The sequence below is a fragment of the Mobula hypostoma genome, unplaced genomic scaffold (assembly GCF_963921235.1).
Source record: "Mobula hypostoma unplaced genomic scaffold, sMobHyp1.1 scaffold_88, whole genome shotgun sequence".
NCBI classification, from domain to species: domain Eukaryota; kingdom Metazoa; phylum Chordata; class Chondrichthyes; order Myliobatiformes; family Myliobatidae; genus Mobula; species Mobula hypostoma.
This window is the reverse complement of record NW_026948254.1, coordinates 21,074-38,300: the sequence shown is the minus strand read 5'-3', so window position 1 is coordinate 38,300 and position 17,227 is coordinate 21,074. Positions and strand designations below refer to the sequence as shown.

At 46.1% G+C, this 17,227-nt stretch overlaps 1 long non-coding RNA gene across 1 annotated transcript; it reads right to left on the bottom strand.

Moving 5' to 3' along the window:
• Nucleotides 1-10,209: 10,209 nt before the first annotated feature.
• Nucleotides 10,210-13,515, bottom strand: LOC134342213 (uncharacterized). The gene is made up of 3 exons (XR_010016967.1): nucleotides 13,235-13,515; nucleotides 12,371-12,561; nucleotides 10,210-10,228 (listed from the first exon to the last, which is right to left on the bottom strand). It is a non-coding gene; the product is annotated as an uncharacterized LOC134342213 (long non-coding RNA).
• Nucleotides 13,516-17,227: the final 3,712 nt, after the last annotated feature.

Sequence of the window (17,227 nt, the reverse complement as noted above, 5' to 3'; positions counted from 1 at the left end):
AATATTTAATCCAATACTTCTGGCCTCCCTCACTCGTCTTTGCCTCCTCACCACCGCTCTTCACCCTGTTCTCTTCTCCATGTCTCTGCCTCACCCTCCACACTCGCCCCGCTCTACTCACTACCCATCAACCTCGCCGTCCTTTCTCATCATCCCCCCTAGTGCTCACCCTCCTACCCCTCCGCACCCCACACTTTAACTCCTTCTACCTCAATCCCGTCTCCCTGACTGCTCTGTTATTGATGTCATTCTCACTCGCCCGTCTTTCCTCATCGCCCAACTCGGTCACACATCCTCCTCAATGCACAGCCCACCGCCCCTCCCTACTCACTGCTGATATCACTCACACCTCCCTCCTTGCCAGCCTAGTCACACCCCTCCTTACTTGCTGCCCCCCTCGCTCACCCATTCCTCCTTCGACATCCCACTCGCTCACCCTTCCTTGGATACCACTCATTCCACCTTCCCCTCCTATTCTCCTTAACCCTATCTCCTACTCCCTCACTCTCCCCACCATTTACTCCTTCCGCACTCTAACTCCTATTCTCCTTAACCCTATCTCCTACTCCCTCACTCTCCCCACCATTTACTCCTTCCGCACTCTAACTCCTATTCTCCTTAACCCTATCTCCTACTCCCTCACTCTCCCCACCATTTACTCCTTCCGCACTCTAACTCCTATTCTCCTTAACCCTATCTCCTACTCCCTCACTCTCCCCACCATTTACTCCTTCCGCACTCTAACTCCTATTCTCCTTAACCCTATCTCCTACTCCCTCACTCTCCCCACCATTTACTCCTTCCGCACTCTAACTCCTATTCTCCTTAACCCTATCTCCTACTCCCTCACTCTCCCCACCATTTACTCCTTCCGCACTCTAACTCCTATTCTCCTTAACCCTATCCCCTACTCCCTGTCGCTCCCTCACTCTCCCCACCATTTACTCCTTCCGCACTCTAACTCCTATTCTCCTTAACCCTATCTCCTACTCCCTCACTCTCCCCACCATTTACTCCTTCCGCACTCTAACTCCTATTCTCCTTAACCCTATCTCCTACTCCCTCACTCTCCCCACCATTTACTCCTTCCGCACTCTAACTCCTATTCTCCTTAACCCTATCTCCTACTCCCTGTCGCTCCCTCACTCTCCCCACCATTTACTCCTTCCGCACTCTAACTCCTATTCTCCTTAACCCTATCTCCTACTCCCTGTCGCTCCCTCACTCTCCCCACCATTTACTCCTTCCGCACTCTAACTCCTATTCTCCTTAACCCTATCTCCTACTCCCTGTCGCTCCCTCACTCTCCCCACCATTTACTCCTTCCGCACTCTAACTCCTATTCTCCTTAACCCTATCTCCTACTCCCTGTCGCTCCCTCACTCTCCCCACCATTTACTCCTTCCGCACTCTAACTCCTATTCTCCTTAACCCTATCTCCTACTCCCTGTCGCTCCCTCACTCTCCCCACCATTTACTCCTTCCGCACTCTAACTCCTATTCTCCTTAACCCTATCTCCTACTCCCTGTCGCTCCCTCACTCTCCCCACCATTTACTCCTTCCGCACTCTAACTCCTATTCTCCTTAACCCTATCTCCTACTCCCTGTCGCTCCCTCACTCTCCCCACCATTTACTCCTTCCGCACTCTAACTCCTATTCTCCTTAACCCTATCTCCTACTCCCTGTCACTCCCTCACTCTCCCCACCATTTACTCCTTCCGCACTCTAACTCCTATTCTCCTTAACCCTATCTCCTACTCCCTCACTCTCCCCACCATTTACTCCTTCCGCACTCTAACTCCTATTCTCCTTAACCCTATCTCCTACTCCCTCACTCTCCCCACCATTTACTCCTTCCGCACTCTAACTCCTATTCTCCTTAACCCTATCTCCTACTCCCTGTCGCTCCCTCACTCTCCCCACCATTTACTCCTTCCGCACTCTAACTCCTATTCTCCTTAACCCTATCTCCTACTCCCTCACTCTCCCCACCATTTACTCCTTCCGCACTCTAACTCCTATTCTCCTTAACCCTATCTCCTACTCCCTGTCGCTCCCTCACTCTCCCCACCATTTACTCCTTCCGCACTCTAACTCCTATTCTCCTTAACCCTATCCCCTACTCCCTGTCACTCCCTCACTCTCCCCACCATTTACTCCTTCCGCACTCTAACTCCTATTCTCCTTAACCCTATCTCCTACTCCCTGTCGCTCCCTCACTCTCCCCACCATTTACTCCTTCCACCTTCCCCTCCTATTCTCCTTAACCCTATCTCCTACTCCCTGTCACTCCCTCACTCTCCCCACCATTTACTCCTTCCGCACTCTAACTCCTATTCTCCTTAACCCTATCTCCTACTCCCTGTCGCTCCCTCACTCTCCCCACCATTTACTCCTTCCGCACTCTAACTCCTATTCTCCTTAACCCTATCTCCTACTCCCTGTCGCTCCCTCACTCTCCCCACCATTTACTCCTTCCGCACTCTAACTCCTATTCTCCTTAACCCTATCTCCTACTCCCTGTCGCTCCCTCACTCTCCCCACCATTTACTCCTTCCGCACTCTAACTCCTCTCTCAATCTGCCTCTTTCCTTCATCCTCTCTCCTCTTCCACTCCCCTCTCTCTACGCCTCCCATTACCTTCTCACCATCCATTCATCCCTCTCACTCCCTTTCTCTCAGTCGCTCTCCCCACACTTTACCCCCTCTTTGTTCCTCCCTCTCTCTGGCCCTTCTTTTCCTCTCTGTCCCTCGCTCCAATCTCTGTCACCCTTTTTCCTCCTTCTAGACCTCTCTGACCCTAATTCCCTTCTCCCAACCTCACTCCCCCTCATTCTCTTTCTCCCACTTCGTTCCCCCCTACGTCTCACTCTCTCACTCCCCCCTCTCGGTCCCTCCCGCTCCCTCCCCTCTCTCTCGCCCTCTACCCTCACTGCCCATCTCTCACTCCCCATCTCTCTCCACTCACTCTCTACAGCCCCCACACAAATTTATCTTCTCTCTGTTCACCTTCCACACACTCACCCTACCCTTCCCCTTCCCCTCACAGTCTCCCCCTTGCACTCACCCTTACATAACAGCAGTTAACTGTTTAGTGGGACCTGTGACTGCAAAGGCTGCAGGTTCATTACACATGGTAATGTCCCTTAATTTACAGAATGTCGCAGTTCGGAATGGCACGGACTGATTTATTGCTCCCTTTCTCTGTCCTTTCTTTCCCTCTCCGACCCTCTCCCCCTCTCTGTCCCTCTCTCCCCTCTTTCTAGACCTCTCACCCTGCTTTCCTTCTCCCCACCGCACTCCCCCTCTTTGCCCCTCTCCCCTTCTTTCCCTCCCCACGTCTCACTCTGTTACCCCACCTCTCTCTTGCCCTCTCCCCTCATTTCCCATCTCTCACTCCCACTCTCTCTACTTAGGAAACATAGGAACATAGAAAATAGGTGCAGGAGTAGGCCATTCGGCCCTTCGAGCTTGCACCGCCATTTATTATGATCATGGCTGATCATCCAACTCAGAACCCTGCACCAGCCTTCCCTCCATACCCCCTGATCCCTGTAGCCACAAGGGCCATATCTAACTCCCTCTTAAATATAGCCAATGAACTGGCCTCAACAGTTTCCTGTGGCAGAGAATTCCACAGATTCACCACTCTCTGTGTGAAGAAGTTTTTCCTAATCTCGGTCCTAAAAGCCTTCCCCTTTATCCTCAAACTGCGGCCCCTCGTTCTGGACTTCCCCAACAACGGGAACAATCTTCCTGCATCTAGCCTGTCCAATCCCTTCAGGATTTTATACGTTTCAATCAGATCCCCCCTCAATCTTCTAAATTCCAACGAGTACAAGCCCAGTTCATCCAGTCTTTCTTCATATGAAAGTCCTGCCATCCCAGGAATCAATCTGGTGAACCTTCTTTGTACTCCCTCTATGGCAAGGATGTCACTCCTCAGATTAGGGGACCAAAACTGCACACAATACTCCAGGTGTGGTCTCACCAAGGCCTTGTACAACTGCAGTAGTACCTCCCTGCTCCTGTACTCGAATCCTCTTGCTATAAATGCCAGCATACCATTCGCCTTTTTCACCGCCTGCTGTACCTGCATGCCCACTTTCAATGACTGGTGTATAATGACACCCAGATCTCGTTGCACCCCGCTTTTTCCTAATCGGCCACCATTCAGATAATAATCTGTTTTCCTATTTTTGTCACCAAAGTGCCTAACTTCACATTTATCCACATTAAATTGCATCTGCCATGAATTTGCCCACTCACCCAACCTATCCAAGTCAACCTGCATCCTCTTAGCATCCTCCTCACAGCTAACACATGCCGCCCAGCTTCGTGTCATCCGCAAACTTGGAGATGCTGCATTTAATTCCCTCATCCAAGTCATTAATATATATTGTAAACAACTGGGGTCCCACCACTGAGCCTTGCGGTTCCCCACTAGTCACTGCCCGCCATTCTGAAAAGGTCCCGTTTATTCCCACTCTTTGCTTCCTGTCTGCTAACCAATTCTCAATCCACATCAATACCTTACCCCCAATGTCGTGTGCTTTAAGTTTGCACACTAATCTCCTGTGTGGGACCTTGTCAAAAACCTTTTGAAAATCCAAATATACCACATCCAATGTTTCTCCCCTATCTACTCTACTAGTTACATCCTCAAAAAATTCTATGAGATTCGTTAGACATGATTTTCCTTTCACAAATCCATGCTGAATTTGTCCGATGATTTCTCCGCTTTCCAAATGTGCTGTTATCACATCTTTGATAACTGACTCCAGCAGTTTCCCCACCACCGACGTTAGGCTAACGGGTCTATAATTCCGCGGTTTCTCTCTCCCTCCTTTTTTAAAAAGTGGAGTTACATTAGCCACCCTCCAATCCTCAGAAACTAGTCCAGAATCTAACGAGTTTTGAAAAGTTATCGCTAATGCATCCACTATTTCTTGGGCTACTTCCTTAAGCACTCTGGGATGCAGACCATTTGGCCCTGGGGATTTATATGCCTTTAATCCCTTCAATTTACCTAACACCACTTCCCTACGAACATGTATTTCGCTCAGTTCCTCCATCTCACTGGGCCCTCTGTCCTCTACTATTTCTGGAAGATTATTTATGTCCTCCTTAGTGAAGACAGAACCAAAGTAATTATTCAATTGGTCTGCCATGTCCTTGCTCCCCAGAACCAATTCGCCTGTTTCTGTCTGTAGGGGACCTACATTTGTCTTTACCAGTCTTTTCTTTTTTACATATCTATAAAAGCTTTTACAGTCAGTTTTTATGTTCCCTGCCAGTTTTCTCTCATAATCTTTTTTTCCCCTTCCTAATTAAGCCCTTTGTCCTCCTCTGCTGAACTCTGAATTTCTCCCAATCCTCAGGCGAGCCACTTTTTCTGGCTAATTTGTATGCTTCTTCTTTGGAATTGATACTATCCCTAATTTCTCTTGTCAGCCACGGATGCACTACTTTCCTTGATTTATTCTTCCCCCACATAATTTCAGCTTCCCCCTCTCAAGCTTCCAACTTCCACACACTTACCCTGCCCTTCCTCTTTTTGTAAAATTTGTAAAATTTTGTAAACTCACAGAAAACAGAGCAGCAAATTTAACTGATAACGTTACAGGTTCGAGACGCCAGTTCATTTACTTTATTTCACATTAAAGTCTCTATCATTCTACACTTCAGCAGAAATGGTTACATACAATATTAAAGTGGCTTTGTTCACACTCCATTGAGAGTGATTTGTCGAACCGGTTACATTTGATTTCAGCAGTTGTGAAGAAAGTGTGTGTGGCAGTTTGCAATGACGTCAAAACGGTGTTGGACTATTCTTGGGGAATCATTCAACTTTTGCCATTTATCAGAAGTTCCTGTTAAAAGAAAGGACGGGGTTGAAAAGACAGGAGAACATTAGATGGCCAGGGAGGTGATAAATTTGGTCAGGAAGGAAAATGAAACGTACGTAAAGCTTCAGATGTTAGGATCAAACAAAACAGACGAGGTGTATAAAGACACCAGGACATAACTGAAAAAGGGAATTACGAAAGAGAAGAGGGGGTCATGAAAAATTCTTGGTAAGTTCGATTAAAGTGAATCCTAAGGAACTCTATACATTCATCAAGATCAGGAGGATAACTAGGGAGAGAACCCTAATGCATTCTCTTCAGTAGCCAGCTCTAATCACGTCAGGCAGGCACCAACCGCATCATTCACAAAGCTACATGTTATATTATATCAAAGAACGCCTCACAAATAACTTCTTTGGAAAGGATCTCCAGTCTAGCAGATGAGCTGAGGCATCGTTGTGTCGATTTTAAAACACAGAGCAAAGCAACTTTATCTCACAAAATGGAGGATGTAAAACAGTTCCACAAAATGGCAGCTTCCGTCTCCCAGCACGTGGCAGGAGCAAAGACAATTCACCTGTCTGCTTCCACTGTCCTTGACCCATTCGAGTTCGACATTTTCTTCCAGATTTTAAATCCGCCATGGCCAACAAATTGACAAGAATGAGTTGAATTGTTCAACTTCCAGGTTAAGTGGTTAAAATAATATGGTCCAATCATCACCGTCGTTCTGCATTTATTAAAAAATTACAGCACAGCAACGTGTGCCAACATCTCTTCATATCCAGAGTCAACTGTTGAGATATTAGTCAAATTAACTTTATACAGACAGGCCGTAATAGGGACAGCAGTAGACAGTCCAGATACACATAACTCATGACCTGGCCAAACGGCTCTCGCCCCGGATAACCACGCCCTTGCGATACTAAATCCGATCACTGTTGCCCCATTCTACGCCCCATCCTGCGGCACTGATGGCATTACAAGTGTCCAAGACCGAGCCCCACCCGGTTCTCTGATTGCCATTACTGGTGTTCCATTCTACATCCCAACCTGGGACAGTGATGGCATTACTAGTGTACCTTACTGAGACTAATCCTGGGGTACTAATGACATCGTGGGAAAATGGTTTTGTTTCCATCGATTTTGGGAGAGAGAGGATGTGGTGGGTGCAGTCGTCACACGGAGTTAAAAGGGATTTCAGCCACCCCAGAACAACAGGAGTTGTGTTCTATGAATGTTTCGGAGATGTGGTCATTTTTCCTGCAGTTGGAAGATTCCACATCCCTTAAAAGGGTAACAATCATACCAGTGCCCAAGGAGAGCAGCATGAGCTGCATTAAGGACTATATTCCATAGTACTCACACTACTGTGAGAGGTTTGCGATGCCTTGAATTAGCTCTTCCCTTAGCAAGGACCTGAGCCCACTGTCATTTGACTGCATCCACAATAGGCCACAATGCGATTTCATCGGCTCATCATGCGGCTTTGGATTACTTTGACAATACGAATACTTATATCAGAATGCTGTTTCTCGACCAGAGGTCAGCCTGTAATGCAATTATTCTCAGAGATCTGATCAAAAGGCTCAAACCGCTGGGCCTTTCTACCTTCGTCTGCAACTGGTCCTCGATTTCCTCACCGGGAAACCACAATGTGTGCCGATCTCCACCTCGCTGTCAATCGATACTGAGGGAGCTGTGTACAGGCCACCTAACGGTAGTAGTGAGGTTGGAGATGGCATCAAACAGGAAATTAGAAATGCGTGCAATAAAGGAGCAGCTGTTATAATGGGTGACTTCAGTCTACATATAGATTGGGTGAACCAAAGAGGTAAGGGTACTGAGGAAGAGGATTTCTTGGAATGTATGCGGGATAGTTTTCTGAACCAACATGTCGAGGAACCAACTATAGAGCAGGCCATTCTGGACTGGATATTGGGCAATGAGGAAGCGTTAGTTAGCAATCTTGTCGTGAGATTCCCTTTGGGTAAGAGTGACTATAATATGGCGGAATTCTTCATTAAGATGGAGAGTGATATAGTTAATTCAGAAACAAAGGTTCTGAACTTAAAGAAGGGTAACTTTGAAGGTATGAGACGTGAATTAACTAAGATAGACTGGCAAATGATACTTAAAGGGTTGACGGTGGATATGCAATGGCAAACATTTAAAGATCGCATGGATGAACTGCAACAATTGTTCAGCCCAGTCTGGGAAAAAAATAAATCAGGGAAGGTAGTGCACCCGTTGCTGACAAGGGAAATTAAGGATAGTATCAATTCCAAAGAAGAAACATACAAATTAGCCAGAAAAAGCGGCACACCTGAGGACTGGGAGAAATTCAGAGTCCAGTAGAGGAGGACAACGGGCTTATTTAGGAAAGGGAAAAAAAGATTATGAGAGAAAGCTGGCAGGGAACATAAAAACTGACTGTAAAAGCTTTTATAGATATGTGAAAAGAAAAAGATTGGTTTTAAGACAAATGTAGGTCCCTTACAGTCAGAATCAGGTGAATTGATCATGGGGAATAAAGACATGGCAGACCAATTAAGTTTAGCACACGTGGGAGTGGGGTGGGACTGCACCCGGTCCTGATATGAGGCGTTCTGATCCCACTCAGGAGCGCAAGGCACACAGAGAGGGACTGAATGTTCGCGGTGCTGACTCCCCGGCAGGAGTAACGGTTTGGTAAAGCAACGTGCCAGGAGGAGCGGGGCTAAGGTGTTACTGGGGGAGAGATACAGTGAATACAGATGGACGAACAGAAGGTTAGAAAAATCCTTGAGCCAAGTCACACATTTCCCATTCTTCCAGGTCACGGGATTAATCATCTAATCCCGCACTAGTCTAGTATTAAAGCCCATGTCGCGATTGTCGCAAAAGTCGGACCAGAGCAACACCACAAATCCTATTTACAAATGCACTGTGTTTCCAATGTTACCTAATGCCATGACCGGGCTACAGATAACCAATGGAGGCCCATTGACTCAGCCCCATTTAGCGGAGCCTGATCCCACGTCCAACAGCATGGAGCCACTCACAATGTTTCATATGAATCCGTACTTGTTGCACAAAAGGAGCGAACCCAAAATAACCTTTTCCCACATAAGTTTATAACATACACTCTAAAACAACATTGTGACAAATTGCGACAGCCTTGGCAATTGGCTCGCCTGTCAATATGCAGCTGCAAAACTTCAAAAGCTACTTACCTTCACCCAACAGACAGATCTTATTTTGGGGTCTATGACAACTACAAAATGCTGGAGGAAATCATAGGTCCGGCGACATCTAGGGAGAGGAATAGACAGACGACGTTTCGGGTCGAGGGATTTCTCTCCATAGATGTTGCCAGGCCTGGGGTCTTCCTCCAGCATTTCAATAGAGAATAGACAATAGACAATAGACAATAGACAATAGGTGCAGGAGTAGGCCATTCGGCCCTTCGAGCCAGCACCGCCATTCACTGTGATCATGGCTGATCATCCACAATCAGTATCCAGTTCCTGCCTTATCCCCATAACCTTTGATTCCGCTGTCTTTAAGAGCTCTATCCATCTCTTTCTTGAAAGCATCCAGAGACTTGGCCTCCACTGCCTTCTGAGGCAGAGCATTCCACACATCCACAACCCTCTGTGTAAAGAAGTGCTTCCTCAACTCCGTTCTAAATGGTCTACCGCTTATTTTTAAACTGTGGCCTCTGGTTCTGGACTCCCCCAACATCGGGAACATGTGTCCTGCCTCTAGCATGTCCAATCCCTTAATAATCTTATATGTTTCAATCAGATCCCCTCTCATCCTTCTAAATTCCAGTGTATACAAGTCCAGCCCCTCCAATCTTTCAACATATGACATTCCCGCCGCCCCTGGAATTAACCCAGTGAATCGACGCTGCACTGCCTCCATGGAAAGAATGTCCTTTCTCAAATTTGGAGACTAAAACTGCATTTTATACTCCAGGTGTGGTCTCACCAGGGCTCTGTACAACTGCAGAAGGACCTCTTTGCTCCTATACTCAACTCCCCTTGTTATGAAGGCCAATATGCCATTAGCTTTCTCACTGTCTGCTGTACCTGTATGCTTACTTTTCGGGTGCGAATCTCTTTTTTTTCCGCATCCGCAAAATCTCTGGTGTTTACTCTCTCCGCAGCCTCCTTTTCCCTGCTATTAAGTATTTAAAATCACACTTATTCTGCATTACTATTACCTCTATATCTCCATTGAAGGACATTCGGAATCCTTAGTTAACATCTACTCCGAGTTTTCCCCTTTGAGCTGCTGTTCTTTCACAGCACCGTGTAATAACGAGCATCTCGTCCCGGTCATCTTACAGTCACATCTCCTGGCGCTATTAGGCCGGCCTCAGATATGATGCTGTCGGAGTAGTAAGGAAAACAATATTATGGCTTCCTTAGGGATGCCAGAAGGGCTTAGACAATGGATATCATTTACCTGAATTTTCAGAAGGCGTTTGATAAGGTGCCACACGTGAGACAGGTTAACAAGATAACATCTGATGGCGTTACAGATATGATACTGGCATGGAGACTGGAATGCCTGACAGGCAAGAGGCAACATGAGGGAATAAAAGGGGCCTTTTCTGGCTGGCTGCCGGTGATTAGTGGCGGTTCTCAGGGGTCAGTATTGGGACAGCTACTTTTCACATTGTTTGTCAATGATTTAAATAATAGAATTGATGGCTTTGTGGCAAAGTTTGTGGATGATGCGAATATAACTGGAGGGGGTAGGTGGGGCTGAGGAAGCAACGCGATTGCAACAGGATTTAGGCAAATTGGAAGAGGGGGCAAAAAATTGGCAGATGGATTAATTGTTGGGAAATGTATGGTAATGCTTTTTGGTAAAAAGAGCAATAGTGCAGACTATTATCTAAATGGAGAGAAGTTTCAGACATCGGAGATGCAGAGGGACTTAGGAGTCCTCGTGCAAGACTCCCAGAAGGTTAATTTACAGGTTGCGTCTTTGGGAAAAAGGCAAATGTAATGTTGGCATTTATTTGAAGTGGAATAGAGTATAAAAGCAAGGAGATTATGCTGAACCTTTGTAAGACACTGGTTAGGCCGCGCTCGAAGTATAGCTAACAGATTTGGTCTCCATATTTCAGAATGGATGTGTTGTCATTGGAGAGTCCAGAGGATGTTCACGAACAAGATTCCGGGAATGAAGGGGTTAACATATGAGAAGCGTATGGCAGCTTTGAGCCTGAACTCAGTGGAATTTAGAAGAATGTGTGTGGATCTGATTGAAACCTACTGAATGTTGAAAGGACTGGACAAGATGGACGTAGAGGGGATGTTACCGATGGTGACGGTATCCTGAACTAGAGGGCAGAGCCTCAAAATTGAGGGGCGACCATTTAGAACAGAGGTAAGGAAGATTGTTTGTTTATCCAGAGAGGAATGAATCTGTGGAATACTCTGCCACGGACTGCGGTGGAGGCCAAGCCCAGGCATATATTTAAGGCGGAAGTTGATAGTTTCCTGATCGGTCAGGGCATTAAAGGATATGGCGACAGGGCAGGTGTATGGGGTTGAGTGGGATCCGGGATTAACCATGATAGAACGGTGGAGCAGACTCGATGGGCTGAATGGCCTAATGCTGCTCCTCTATCTTATGGTCTGAGGTTCAGCGACTTGGAAATTCTGGATGTGGTGATAAATTGGCTTCGCCATCGGCTGTGCGGGAGAAACCAGCAAATGCTGAAAGATGGTTTAACCCTCTGACTGGTGACCAGTGGGTGGTGGGATATCCCAGGGATCGGCGCTGGGTCCATTGCTGTTTATCACCTATGTCAGCGGCCTGGATGATGTAATTTTAGATTAGATTCTTTTTAGATTTTCCTGTTCTCCTCCCTTCCAAACATTACGGCAATGTTTGGCTTTGGTTCAGCGACAGGTATTTACATGTGTTCTGCTCCGTTCGCATTAAATTGATTTACGGTAACTGTCGTCAGAGCTTTTCTTGTGAACATGACACACAGAATTGACCACTCAGCCCATCGAGCTTTCTGTCCCACACAGTGAAATCATGGTTTTCGCTTTGCAATACCACGTGCTGCTTTCTGAAACTGTTTCCCCATCCCCACCCCCAGATGTTTGCAATGTATCGAAGCCTTAAGCAAAATCAAAGTCTTTGATTTCACACGACGTTGAGGAGATCAGCTCGGAACACCCACAATATACACAGTCACATAGAAGAAAGAACATGAATTCATCTGAAATGACAAGTTTGGATACGGAACCCGTGTTGGCTAAACAGCTTTTCGCACACTGGCTTTGAAATCGTAACCCCTGGTTCGAGAACTGCTTTTATGTTTCACATAAATTGTGGAAGCTCTCACACGTGCAGAAGGAAAACTACAGGATCACTGACACCACAACCGCCCGAGGAGGGTTACAATAGAAATGGTGACTTCTTGGTCACTGATCCAAAACACAGGTAACGTGTTGATTGGAAATAAAGATCCGAAATAAATAACAGAATCTGAATCAGTCTCACCTCAATTCACGAAGATTGTTCAGTCTCCGTGTCGATATATTTTCAAGTGGTTTTCTGCTAACTTCATTCCAGCCAGTGCAGCGACAGATATTTATTATCTATGGGAGAGGGCCCGGTGTTACTGTTCTGTGAGACTCACAGCGCGATTTTCTGTGTACAAGCTGCTGCCTGTCCACAGGGCGGATCCTCTGCTGAAACCAAACAAACCAGTTCCACTCCACTGCAGCTGTGCACAAAGGTGGTTTAATGTTGTATTTAATTATTTCTGTTACAGAAAATAAAACAATAAACACCCGTTGATATAGTAAAGAAAGTTCCCCAGTGTCTGCAGCCTGAATGACTACTGGTTACGATTGCGACCAGACTTTGTGAGATTCCAGCATTTAATTTTACCACAAACTGCCATCATTTGTAGTTTTCATATCATACTTTGCGATTTAATTAAATAAATTGCTCTGTGGCATTCTCTACCGTCACGTCCCGAACAGTAAAACCGTAAAATCTCACGGTCACCCTGTTATTCTGGGTAGTTAGTTTTAACTGTGTGTGCGTGTATCTGTGTCTCTGTGTGTGACTGTGAGAGAGACAGAGAAATCGGAGAAGGGACCCGGCCCTGCCCCGCGGGACATTTTGGATATTATTATCGTGAGCAAGCTTCATCTGTACTGACTCAGTACAAACCACTCTAAAAAATGTGTGTGACTGAAGGTAACAATGTCGTTTCTTTTAATGCATTTGGTCAAAAATTTCTTCGTTGAACGTGTCAGAGCTGCCTTCGACCCTTGTATTCCCCCCACGATCCCGACAAAAGCCGAGCCCCGCTGTAATGGCACACTGATCTGCAGAATCGGAGACAACATTTACCTCTGATGTTGATACCGGACGGTGTTCAGTGCTGTCCCGGATGACAAATGTGCCGACCATGCACCGAGAATTCAGTCTGTGCTGCCGCTCCCGACCCTATTCGGTTATAGAGTGTCAGTCGCTGATTACAGACGGACAGGTCCGGATGAGCCGGGTTTATGAGGCAGTTCGTAGTTCTGGTCCCACACCTCCTCACCGGTCTGGTACAGGTCGGTCAGCGGGAGGTGAGGGAACTAGGAAAAATCCAGCAAACACAGACAGAATTACAGAAGCTGTGTGAACCTTCCCCCGTGTTCGCAGGTAGTTTGTGTCTGGATTTCCGGGTCGATCTCTCTTTTCCTCCTTATTCCTCTGACGCAACCAGCGGGGCGGAGCTTCTCCGTTTTATTCAGCCAATCCCAGGCTGTAAGTTTGATCCAGCCGGGTTGAGGCTCCACCCCGCGTGTGAACGGGGCTGTCCGGCGTAGGGCGAGTTTCAGCACAAACACTCCACACCCGTCACAGCTATTTCGGGAAACCGTTCTTTAAGGCGTTTCAGAGCGGGGAGGATTAATGAAGAAGGGGTGGCGTTACCAGTCAGAGAAAATGTCACGGCAGTGCTCCGTCAGGACAAATTGTAGAAACCCGACTACTGAGGCGTTCTGTGTGGATATGGGAAATAAGTAAGGTATGGCCACGTTACTGAGGTTATATTAAAGGCTGCCTTCTAGCAAAAGTGTACTTGGATGGTGTGAGGCCTCTAAAAAGAAATTTGAGACTACAAAGCCTGCAAGTGCCTGGCAGATGAAAGGGAAGAATAACAAGTGTAGGAACATTGATAGCCAAGAGAAATTGAGGCGCCGGTTAAAAGAAGAAGGAGGTTCACAGCAGAGAATGGCAAGTAGGATCACATGAGGTCCTTATGGAGTATAACAAGTGCAGGAGAACTCTCAAGAAAGAAATCCGGGAGGCTAAAAGAAGGCATGATGTTCCTCCAGTAGACAAGGTGAAGGAAAATCTTTGGGAATTCCACAAACATGTTCAGAGCAAAAGGATTGCAAGGGTTAAATTGGACCTTTGGAAGACCAGACTGATAATCGGATATAATCTCATGTTGCAGTATTTATGTGGAGTCAGGTAAATTCCATTGGAATGAGAGAGTAGTTGGCCAGAGTAAATTGGATGGAGCTGCAGGCAGGGATGTCAGCAGAGCAGCAATGCCGTGCGTTTCTGGAAAACAAAAAAGAGGAATCTGCAGGACATGTGTATTCCAAAAATGAAGAAATATTCAAATTGCAAAATAGTACAATTGTGGCTGACAAGGAAAGTCAAAGCCATTGTAAAAGCAAAAGAAAGGGCATACAACAAAGCAATAAATAGTCGGAAGATAGAGGACTAGGAAGTTTGTTTTAAAAAACCTACAGGTAGCAACTAAAAATCACTAGAAGGAATCGAATGAAATATGAAAGTAAGCTAGAAAATAATATCAAAATAGATAGTAAAAGTTTTTCAAGTATGTTAAAAATAAAAGAGAAATAATAGTGTAGTTGGTGACACAGTACAAGATAATCTTGCCTGACCGACCTGTTGGAATTCTTTGAGGAAATGACAAGTAGGATAGATAAAGGGGATGCTGTGGATGTTGTGTATTTGGACTTTCAGAAGCCTTTAACAAGGTGCCACACATGAGGCTGCTTACCAAGTTAAGAGCCTATGGTATTGCAGGAAAGTTAATAAGGTGGTTGGAGCCTTGGCTGATTGGTAGGAGGCAGCAAGTGAGAATAAAAGGGTCATTTTTCTAGTTGGCTGCCAGTGACTAGTGGTGTTCCGCAGTGGTAGGTGTTGGAAGCATTTCTTTTCCTGCTGTATATTAGAAATTTAGATTGCAGAACAGATGGGTTTGTCGCCGAGTTTGCAGATGATACGAAGATTGGTAGAGAGGCAAGTAGAGTTCAGGAAACAGGTAAGATGCAGAAGGATTTAGACAGATTAGGTGAATGGGCAAGAAAGTGGCAAATGTTCAAACATGCATGGTCATGTACTTTGGTAGTAGAAATAAATGTGCGGACTATTTTTATAACGGGGAGAAAATCCAGGAATCTGAAATGCAGATGGACTTGGGAGTCCTTGTGCAGAACACCCAGAAGTTTAACTTGCAGGTTGAGTCGGTGGTGAAAAGGGTAAATGTCATGTTAGCATTCATTTCAAGAGTTCTAGAGTACAAGAGCAACGATGAGACATAACAAGGCCCGGGTGAGGCCTAACCTTGAGGATTGTGAACAGTTTCGGTCCCTCGGCTTAGAAAGGATGTGCTGGAATTGGAGAGGGTCAGGAGGAGCTTCACAAGGACGATTCCAGGAATGAAAGGGTTATCACACGAGGAACGTTTGATGACTCTGGGTCAGCACGCGCTGGAATCCAGAAGGATGGAGGGGGGCGGGCGGTGGGGGGAATCTCATTGGATCCTTTCTAATGTTGAAAGGCCGAGACACAGTAGATGTGGAAAGGACGTGGGGGAGTCCAGGACAAGAGGACACAGCCTCAGGACAGACAGCCGCAGGGATCGGTGCTTTGTCGTTTGTTGTTTCCCATCTCTATCAATGATCTGGAGGATAATTTGGTTTACTGATGAGCAGAGTTGCGGATAGCACCAAGTTTGGGGCTGTAGTGGACAGTGAGGACGGCATCACGGCTTGCAGAAGGATCTGCATCAGCTGTAAAGATGGGCTGAAAAATGGCCGATGGGAATTAATACAGAAAAGTGCAAGGTTTCTCACCTCTGCCGGACCAGCCAGGCTAGGTCTTACACAGTGAACGGTGGGGCACTGAGGACTGTGATTAAAGAAAGGGATCTGCGGACATAGATCCATAATCCATTAAAAATTGTGCCACAGGTGGTAACGAAAGCTTTTGGCACGTTGCCATTCATACGTCGGTGTATTGAGTACAGGAGATAAAAAGTTATGTTGAAGTTGTATAATACGGTGGTGAAGTCTAATTTGGAGAATTGTGTGAAGTTTTGGCCACCTACTTACAGGAAAGGTGCAAACAAGTTTGAAGGAGTACAGAGAAAATACAAAAATGTTGCAGTGTCTGGGGGATTTCAGTTAAAAGGTAAGGTTGAGCAGGGTAAGCCTGGATTCCTTAGAAAGTGGAAGGGGGATTTGATAGAATTATACACAATTACAAGGGGCATAGATGTGGTAAATGCAAGCAGGCTTTTTCTGTTTAGGTTGGGTAGGGCTACAATCAGGGTGAAATGTGAGAAGTTTATGGGGAACGTGAGAGGAAACAGAAACATAGATAACCTATAGCACAATACAGGCCCTTCGGTCCACAATGCTGTACCTAACATGTACTTACTTTAGCAATTACCCAGGTTTACCTTCAGGTAATTGTTCTTCACTCAGAGAGTGGTGACAGGATGGAATGAACCTGCAGCACAAGTGGTGCAGGCGAGCTTGATTTCAACGTTCAGGCGAAGTTTGTATCGATACATGGATAGTGGGGATATGGAGGGTTCTGATCCCGATGTAGGTCGGTGGGGGTAGGCAGTTTAACTGGTTTCGGTATTGACTAGATGGGCTGAAGGGCCTGTTTCTGTGCTGTCGTTTTATATGACTCTATGTTCCGGGACACGTAATTTCATCCTTTCTTCTGGAAACAAACCAAACCCGTTCGCCCGTGTACGAGTCAGGGATGTTTACGACTATTCATTTATTGACATCAGTATTAACTGATTATTGTATTTCAATCAGGGCAATTCTTGTCAAAAGAAAAACCTTCGCCCTCGGTTAACCAGCGAGTTGTTGATTCACACTGCGCCAGAAAGTTTTGAGAAATTTATCTTTCTTGAAAGACGCCCATTCCAAATGGCCAGAAACTGGACCCATGTAGGGAGTGACAGGTTGTTTGGGAATGAGCGCTGTTGAAGGAGCGATGGCAGTTGGATGTGGATTTGATTTCCAATAAGGAGACACATCTATTCTGTGAAAAAAACCGCCTATTCGCATC